The sequence below is a fragment of the Bos indicus x Bos taurus genome, chromosome 4 (assembly GCF_003369695.1).
Source record: "Bos indicus x Bos taurus breed Angus x Brahman F1 hybrid chromosome 4, Bos_hybrid_MaternalHap_v2.0, whole genome shotgun sequence".
NCBI classification, from domain to species: Eukaryota; Metazoa; Chordata; class Mammalia; order Artiodactyla; family Bovidae; genus Bos; species Bos indicus x Bos taurus.
The window spans coordinates 45,165,873-45,176,138 of NC_040079.1; positions in this window are offsets into that span (position 1 = coordinate 45,165,873).

The following is a 10,266-nucleotide window of genomic DNA, read 5'->3' on the forward strand; positions in this document are numbered from 1 at the left end:
TTCAGTTATTATATATTTAAGGGTCCAAAATATATTCACAAAATATTGCTGTTTGTGAATGTCAACCAGTTTTTAATTTATATTCTATCAGAAACATACCACTCTGGTCATACATGCTAAATGTATTCTGAAAATAACCAAAGATGACAATTCACAAGCAGAGTCTCACCCCCATATAGAAATTCTAATTGCCCTGAAAACCTGTAGGTTAAGTTCTCAACCTTTGAAAGTGAGCAAAAATGTTCCAGAGCCGTCACTGTAGCCATGTATTTGGGCTTTGTATTTACACATTGTTTTGTATATTTATACATATTTATAGCATTAGATTTGAGACCTAAAGGTGGCCACACATTAGTCAGCTAAGTCCCATATCAAAAACAAAATGAAAAAGGAAGAGATTTTGTGATTCGAATAGCACAGACTTCAGAAACTGAATGCTCAGACATAACTCCTACATTTTTCTTTAAGAGATCATCACCATGTTTATGGCTTTCAGGCAGTAGTCTATATATCAGTGTGTTATTAATCAAAGAGTGCAGTCCCTACCATGAACTTGGATCAGATACCATAAGCATTAACTTTGCCTTTCCCCCAAAGAATCATTTTATTTTGAAGTATTAGGCAGTTAAGGCACATTTTAACAAAAACTTATCATATACTCAGCTTAAAAATGGAAGTTCCACCTAGTTACAATAATATATATATACTTAAGTAATGTGTCATTTACCAGTTAGGCAAAACATCTGTATCTTGAGGATAAAGTCACTTTTGAAAAGTGATTCTTTATTTTCTTATTCAAAAAGAAACATTGTGTAAAAAATATTAAAGAATTATATTTGTAAGAATAACCTCCAGGTACCATGTTGGCAGAGGTCCAACAGATTATATTGGTCTGGAAATTAGGAAAATAGACTTCCCTGGAGCTCTGGGTTCTTACCCAGTGTTTCTGAGTAGGAATCATGAAGAAGGACATTAGAGTACCTTCATGATTTTTAGAAATTTCCTTCCAAGATACATGGATCCTTGGGAGGAATCAAACCTTAAACCCCACTCAGCTACCATCTTAAACTTGTAGTTTCCATCCTCAAAGGAATAGGACTTGGGGAAGAATGGAAAAGGAGAATGTACTGAGTATTCTAATGCAATGCACATTTGTTGCAGGAAGGGGGTCCCTTCCAGCAACAAAGAAACTGAGATGCAGAAAAGTTAAATAATTTGCCTAAAGTCAAGAGGAACTTAAGTGGTAGATCTTCCCAAAAGGTAGCTGTCATTAGTCAATTCTCCAGAATCAAGATGATCTCCAATTTTTGGATTTCTGCCTCTGAAAGTGAACTTGCTTAGTCATGTCCAACTCTTTGTGACCCCATTGACTGTAGCCCGACCAGGCTCCTCTGTCCATGGGGATTTTCCAGGCAAGGATACTGGAGTGGGTTGCCATTTCCTTAACTCTAAATGCTCAATGAAGCTATTCCTGAACTTGGAATGTCCTCGTAGTATCCTCTTGGCCCACTTAAATCCTACCTAACTCGCCCCTTCTCTGAATATTTGTATCTTCCCTAAACAGCATAGTTCAACCTCAAATTGTAAACTAGTTATATTTAGCACATACTGTTTCTTTTCCATGCATCAGTCGTATCTCACCATAGTATTTCTCCAAATCTATAACTAAAATTCAGCAAATTTAGATTAATGAGAAAAAAATATACTAGTTGGGAAGTTGGCACATATAGTTAGGAAGTACATTTATACTTGTAAAGTATACTTGTAAAGTACAATAAGTATACTTATTGAAAAGTGCAGAAAGAGAAGTAGGGAAACGTGGGTTGAATATGTCCCTCAAAAATTCATCTGCTGAGGTCCTAACCCCCCAGCATACATCAGGATGTAATGTTACTTGCAGGTAAGGTCTTTACTCAAGTAATCAAGTTAAAAAGAGCTCATTAGTATTAGCCTTAATCCATATGGCTGGTTTTGTTAGGAAAAGGGAAAATCTGGAGGCAACCTCACACACAGAATGCCATACAAAGATGAAGACAGAAATTGGGGTGATGCTTCTACAGACCAAGGAGTGCCAAAGGTGAGTGGCATGGAACCTATCCTCTCTCACAGCTTTCTGAAGGCATCAATCCTGTTGGCACCTTGATCTCCAACTTCTAGCTTTTAGAACTGTGAGACTATAAATTTCTGTTCTTTAAGTCCCCAGTTTGTGATGCTTTGTTATGGTAACTTTAGCAAAGTAATACAGGAAATAAGGGAAGAAGGTGTTGGATAAATCACACAGTGAGATGTCACATTTAAAAACTGTTAGGGGAGGACTTCTCTGGTGGCTCAGTGGTAAAGAATCCACCTGTCAATGCAGAAGACACGGGTTCAATCCCTAATCGGGGAAGATTTCACATGCCATGGAGTAACTAAGCCTGTGTGCCACAAGAGAAGCCACTGCAATGCGAAGGCCATGCACTGCAACTAGAGAGTAGCCCCCACTTGCCACAATTGGAGAAAAACCCACACGGCAGTGAAGACCCAGCACGGCCAAAAATAAATAAAAATTTGTATTGAAAGAAAACTGTTAGGGGAGTGAACAGGGATACCTGTTTATTAAGGCCCAATAAAGCCTTGCTTCCCTGGTGGCTCAGATGGTAAAGAATCTGCCTGCAATGAAGGAGAGCCAGGTTCAATCCCTGGATTGGGACGATTCCCTGGAGAGGGGATTGGCTTCTCACTCCAGTACACTTGCCTGGAAAAGTCCGTGGACAGAGGAGGCTGGCAAGCTACATAGAGTCCATGGGGTCGAAAAGAGTCAGACACGACTGAGTGATTAACACTTGAAAAAAAAACAACCTGTTAGGAAAGTGTAGTCTACTATAACAAAGGATGACAACACTTGTTACTGATCTTCTTGGGAGCCAGGAGGGTAGGGAATGTGTACAACACAATTGGCTTAAAGTACAATAATTAATTGAAGGCTTTTTCACGGGATTGCTTTCAGGTGTTTTAAATCTGTCTTTCACTGTGCATATTTTTAACCCAGTTTTTAAAGAGAAACCTGTATGTTAAATATTTGATGAATGTGTTACAAATTTGGCGTTATGACATTAATGGGTCCCACCACTTCATGGCAAATAGATGGGGAAAAAGTAGAAATGGTGGCAGATTTTATTTTTTTGGGCTCCAAATTCACTGCAGACAGTGACTGCAGCTGTGAAATTAAAAGACACTTGCTCCTTGGAAGAAAAGCCATGACAAACCTAGACAGAGTATTAAAAAGCAGAGACATTACTTTGCTGACAAAGGTCCGTATAGTCAAAGCTATGAATTTTCCAGTAGTCATGTATGGATATGAGAGTTGGATCATAAAGAAGGCTGAGCACCAAAGAATTGATGCTTTCTAACTGTGGTGCTAGAGAAGACTCTTGAGAGTCCCTTGGACAGTAAGGAAATCAAACCAGTCAATTATAAAGGAAATCAATCCTAAATATTCATTGGAAGGACTGATGCTGAAGCTCCAATACTTTGGCCACCTGATGTGAAGAGCCAACTCACTGGAAAAGACCCTGATGCTGGGAAAGACTGAGGGCAAGAGGAGAAGGGAGCAACAGAGAATGAGAGGGCTGGATGGCATCATGGACTCAATGGACATGAGTCTGAGCAAATTCTAGGAGGTAGGAAAGGTAAGGAGGAGGTAAGGACAGGGAAGTCTGGCTGCAGTCCATGGGGTCACAGTCAGACACAACAACTGAGCGACTGAAAAACAACAAAGCATGTGAGTTTTCTGGGTCATGTTTTTATGGGAAAGGCAATGTGTGCTCAATGTTGTTCTTACAACTTCTATTGACGCTGTCAGTAGTATCAGTTCACAGAAAGATTTATTTTTAAAACTGAGGCTCCATTATTACATAGTACTCTTATTTCCCCCCATTAGAACTTGGTAGACCAGGGACTTTTATATATCCAGGGGCTTTTATTTACTCTGTCATATAATCGTGTTTCAAATCCATCAACAGCCCTAAGCTTTTACTCAATGTCTGCTCCTGACAAAATATTTTCCATCTCCCCAATTTGTAGCACACCATATACAAATAAAACTGAAAGTATGTTTTAGCTTTATAATAGTATCTTTTTTCTTAAGAAAATTATACCATAGCCTTCCTAAAGCCTTTTATACAGAAATAATACCAATAACCGTATTTGATAACAAATAAGAAAATGAAGGCACTGGTCAGAAGATACTGACAATTTCAGAAAAAAATATATTGAAATATGTGTCATGAACAAAGGAAGCTCTTGTCCTTTGCTTTCAACCTTCAATGGACTCAGTTTTCAAAATAAATAGGAAAAAACTGCCTTGCCATATATTGCTCCAGAATTATTTATAAATTGCATACCCTGTTCTTCAAATTCCAAGTATTTCAAACGAAAGGAAATGTTTCAGATAATAGCTATACTTCACATAGCTTGGTATTGGGTACCCCAAAGGATTTGATTTCTATTATGAACACATTAATAATACACACAAAGGACATTATTTCCTCTGAAGTCTTCAAAGTACCCAACAATTATTAATTTACTACTATCATATAACAAGAAACAAAACTTTTAAAATTAGAACTGCCTAAAATTAGTGGTGCACTCAATATGCCAACAAATTTGGAAAACTCAGCAGTGGCCACAGGACTGGAAAAGGTCAGTTTTCATTCCAATCCCAAAGAAGGCAATGCCAAAGAATGCTCAAACTACCACACAATTGCACTCATCTCACACGCTAGTAAAGTAATACTCAAAATTCTCCAAGCCAGGCTTCAGCAATATGTGAACTGTGAACTTCCAGATGTTCAAGCTGGTTTTAGAAAAGGCAGAGGAACCAGAGATCAAATTGCCAACAACCGCTGGATCATCGAAAAAGCAAGAGAGTTCCAAAAAAACATCTGTTTCTGCTTTATTGACTATGCCAAAGCCTTTGACTGTGTGGATCACAATAAACTGTGGAAAATTCTTCAAGAGATGGGAATACCAGACCACCTGACCTGCCTCTTGAGAAACCTGTATGCAGATCAGGAAGCAACAGTTAGAACTGGACATGGAACAACAGACTGGTTCCAAATAGGAAAAGGAGTTCGTCAAGGCTGTATATTGTAACCCTGCTTATTTAACTTATATGCAGAGTACAGCATGAGAAACGCTGGGCTGGAAGAAGCACAAGCTGGAATCAAGATTGCCAGGAGAAATATCAGTAACCTCAGATATGCAGATGACACCACCCTTATGGCAGAAAGTGAAGAGGTAAAAAGCCTCTTGATGAAAGTGAAAGAGGAGAGTGAAAAAGTTGGCTTAAAGCTCAACATTCAGAAAACAGATCATGGCATCTGGTCCCATCACTTCATGGGAAATAAATGGGGAAACACTGGCTGACTTTATTTTTGGTGGCTCCAAATCACTGTGGATGGTGATTGCAGCCATGAAATTAAAAGATGCTTACTCTTTGGAAGGAAAGTTATGACCAACCTAGATAGCATATTCAAAAGCAGAGACGTTACTTTGCCAACAAAGGTCCGTCTAGTCAAGCCTATGGTTTTTCCAGTGCCCATGTATGGATGTGAGAGTTGGACTGTGAAGAAAGCTGAGTGAGGAAGAATTGATGCTTTTGAACTGTGGTGTTGGAGAAGACTCTTGAGAGTCCTTTGGACTGCAGGGAGATCCAACCAGTCCATTCTAAAGGAGATCAGTCCTGGGTGTTCTTTGGAAGGACTGATGCTAAAGCTGAAACTCCAGTACTTTGGCCCCCTCATGCAAAGAGTTGACTCATTGGAAAAGACTCTGATGCTGGGAGGGATTGGGGGCAGGAGGAGAAGGGGACGACAGAAGATGAGATGGCTGGATGGCATCATCGACTCGATGGACGTGAGTCTGAGTGAACTCCGGGAGTTGGTGATGGACAGGGAGGCCTGGCGTGCTGTGACTCACGGGGTCGCAAAGAGTCTGACATGACTGAGCGACTGAACTGAACTGAATTGAAAATTAGTGGTTACTTATGGTCTGAAAAGGTAGTTCAAAGTGCCACTGGCTTTTCATCCAGCTGAGGCACAGAGCCCACCTTTTACTCCACAAGAAAATTCTCCCAACTTTCCAACTACATATTTTTCTCTTCTTTCTCCTTTTCTTATTCCTATCACTTATTTGATTTGGCTTTTCCTTCAGCTGGCTTGTGACACCCATTCAAAACTAGAGATTCCTCTGATATGTTCCCTCTTTTGCCACTTCCAATCACAAAACAGAAAACAAATCAAATGCTTCTCTGAAATAGCTCTTTAAGGAAAAAAATGGATATTTTTCATTATTAAACTCTGCAGTAAAGATTGTAGCATGTTGTCTGCAAACATTTATCAACACTGTTTGTATCTTAATTCCCAAGGTACAAACTTTTGGAAGGCAAGCTATGTTTAATTATAAAATACTTTAGACTCATAAAAAGTTAAAAAGCCAAAAAAAAACACTCATGTACTTACTATCCAACTTAACAATTTGGTTTTCAAAAAAATGCTGACATAGTTTTAAAATTTAAGCGTCTTTTGTGTAAGTTTTACTGTTTATATTATTGCTCATTTTCATTTTGTTTTTAAAGCTATAGCTTGTAAGTATACTTATATGCTGTTGCTTTGAAACACTATTTTTAATGTACCTTAATGGTATATTGTTGTCGTTTAGTCACTCAGTCACATTTAACTCTTTTATGACCCTATGGCCTATATCCTGCCAGGCTCCTCTGTCCATAGGATTTTCTGGGATCAGTGGAGTAGGTTGCCATTTTCTCCTCAGAGTATCTTCCTGACCCAGGGATCCAACCCGCGTCTCCTGCACTGCAAGAGGATTCTTTACCACTGAGCCATCATGGAAGCCCCAAAGGTACATTACAAACTGTATTACAAATTTCTAGATGGAAGTTACCTTTATTAAACCTCAAGAAACTGGGAAATACTCCATATGTCAGTGTATATATTTAGCAAGAAAAACAAATTTGTAGCTTTGATTAACATTCTCCAAAGAATCTCTGACTCTATCTTCACAAAACAAATGAACACTGAGCTAAAACAAAACATAACTTTATAAAAAAAACTGGATAAAACCTGAAATAAAATACCCCTGACCTAATTTTTCCCATTATGAAAGCAGATTCCCCCACCCCACACAGAGTAATAAATGTTTATTACTTAAAAGAAAACCTTAATTTAACATAAAGGTCATTTTGCTATGATAAGAATATTATGGATATATATTATAAAAAGAACAACATAGTAAGTTTCTGAATTTTTTCTTCCCATAGGTAAAATCTTTCCAACCTCACAGTATAGTATACTTAATACTTGATAGTGTCTGGTAGTATAAATTTGTGATTCATGATGGTAAATATATCTGATGTAGCAAGCTCTGCATGAACTACTGGGACTTGGTTAAAATTTGTTATACACAGTGTATTGATACCCTGGCCGTTCAGTACTATAGCAATTAAGGATCCAAAAAGTATTTATTTTGAAAGATGAAAATGAAAAAGTCTTGCTTAAGGACAAAATAAATGGCAGTTAAAATATTTATTTCAAAATAAATAAGTGTTTAAACTTATTTTTTATAAAATGAAAAAGGAATTCAGATTTTCTTCTTTAATTTAGAGTAAAAATCAACCATCAAAAAAAGGCATAGAGGGTACACTTTTGGTAAGAAAATAAAAATAATGGAACATTTCAGCGAGTTACATAAAATGTTTCAGTTGTAGAGTAGTAACCTAGGTAATACAGACATAATAAGCTACAGTTCCTCTTAGTCCTCAACACACATCTGCTACCCTTTGTTACAGCAAAAAGCAAAATTATGGTGTCAGAAATTCACCCAATGAAACTGTCCTCACACACTGCTACTTGTTTATACTTAGGAAATAACAGAAGTAGAAAAAGTAGCAATGATAGAAAAAGAGAAAAATGAGACTCAAGTCATAAATGTAAAACATACCCAGTATGAAACCTGGACACTACAATCAGTAGAGATGTTCAAATTCCAAATGCTTTCCTCACTCTTACTTTTCTGTAAAGTGCTCTAATCTCCAGCTGCTTCTGCTGTTGAATGTGAGATCCTTGAGGGTAGCAGGTCCTATCTATTCTCCTCAACACTGTACATGCAGTGCCCTGCACCGTGCCTGACACAAGGGAGAAACTCAATAAACACCATTCATGAAAACAAATACAAGAAAAGCCCGTGATCTGGGGACTGGGATGGGAGGTAGGAGTGGGGAATAGAAAACAGAACAAATAAAAGTGAAATAACACTTGTAAGAAGTCACACTGTCATATCAGAATAAATTTAAGTAGAATGATACAGAGATTTTTATTTAATACTTGTTAAAGCTTCCCATTTTCGCATTTGAAAAGACCCTGATGCTGGAAAAGATTGAAGGCGGGAGAAGGGGATGACAGAGGATGAGATGTTTGGATGGAATCACCGACTCAATGGACATGAGTTTGAATAAGTTCCAGGAGCTGGTGATGGACAGGGCTGGGGTACTGCAGTCCATGGGGTCGCAAAGAGTCAGACATGACCAAACAACTGAACTGAACTGAAGGTTTCCCTGGTGGCTCAGACGGTAAAGAATCTGCCTGCAATGCAGGAGACCCAGATTCAACCCGTGGGTCAGGAAGATCTCCTGGAGGAGGGCACAGCAACCCACTCCAGTATTTTTGCCTGGAAAACCCCATGGACAGAGGAGTCTGGTGGCCTATAGTCCATGGAGTCGCAAAGAGTTGGATAAAACTGCAACTAACACTTTCTTTTCAAGGCTTCACTTAGCCTTAAATTCCAAAACAATTCCTAACAGTTTAATAGTAGCACTGAAGAATACTTTTCAGAAGCTCTTTAACTTGCTATTATTTTGTAAAAACAAACAAAAAAACTTTGGAAAAGTATAATGAACTCATTCAGGCAAAAAGATACATGCATTAAAAAAATCCTGTAGGAACATGCGGTTTTCTCTGAGAACTGGAAAAGCCTGATGCAAAAAGATGGGAACTTTTCTTTTTTACTATATATGCTTTTGTACTGTGTAAATGTTATTTTTTATAATTAATATGTATATTTTATAATAAAATACATTACAAGAAAATGTCTAATTTTAAGTATTTTTAAAAGTCAAGAAGAAATTTAGAAATTACAATCTCCTGAGAATATATTGATGATTGATAATATTGGTTAATACGGTACTTCCTATTCTCCTTACTAAAATATGGAAGTACTGAAACAGACAGAAAATGAGATATACATTAATGTGATCCAAAGCAGGAAAATAATATTCATACTTAAGAAACAAAAAATTCCAAAAGCTAAAACTGCAAAGATCTAAGAAAAAGAAATGCAAAAAAGCAAAATGCCTGACTGAGGAGGCCTTACAAATAGCTGTGAAAAGAAAGGAAGCGAAAAGCAAAGGAGAAAAGGAAAGCTATACCCATTTGAACGCAGAATTCAAAAGAATAGCAAGGAGAGATAAGAAAGCCTTCCTCAGCGTTCAATGCAAAGAAATAGAGGAAAACAATAGAATGGGAAACACTAGAGATCTCTTCAAGAAAATTAGAGATACCAAGGGAACATTTCATGCAAAGATGGGCTCAATAAAGGACAGAAATGGTAGGGACCTAACAGAAGCACAACATATTAAGAAGAGGTGGCAAGAATACACAGAACTATACAAAAAAGATCTTCATGACCCAGATAATCACGATGGTGTGATCTCTCACCTAGAGCCAGACATCCAGGAATGTGAAGTCAAGTGGGCCTTAGGAAGCATCACTACGAACAAAACTAGTGGAGGTGATGGAATTCAAGTTGAGCTATTTCAAATCCTGAAAGATGCTGTGAAAGTGCTGCACTCAATATGCCAGCAAATTTGTAAAACTCAGCAGTGGCCACAAGACTGGAAAAGGTCAGTTTTCATTCCAATCCCAAAGAAAGGCAATGCCAAAGAATGCTCAAACTACCGCACAATTGCACTCATCTCACACGCTAGTACAGTGATGCTCAAAGTTCTCCAAGCCAGGCTTCAGCAATATGTGAACTGTAGATTTCCAGAGGTTCAAGCTGGTTTTATAAAAAGTGGAGGAACCAGAGACCAAATTGCCAACATCCGCTGGATCATCAAAAAAGCAAGAGTTGAAGAAAAACATCTATTTCTGTTTTATTGACTATGCCAAAGACTTTGACTGTGTGGATCACAATAAACTGTGGAAAATTCTG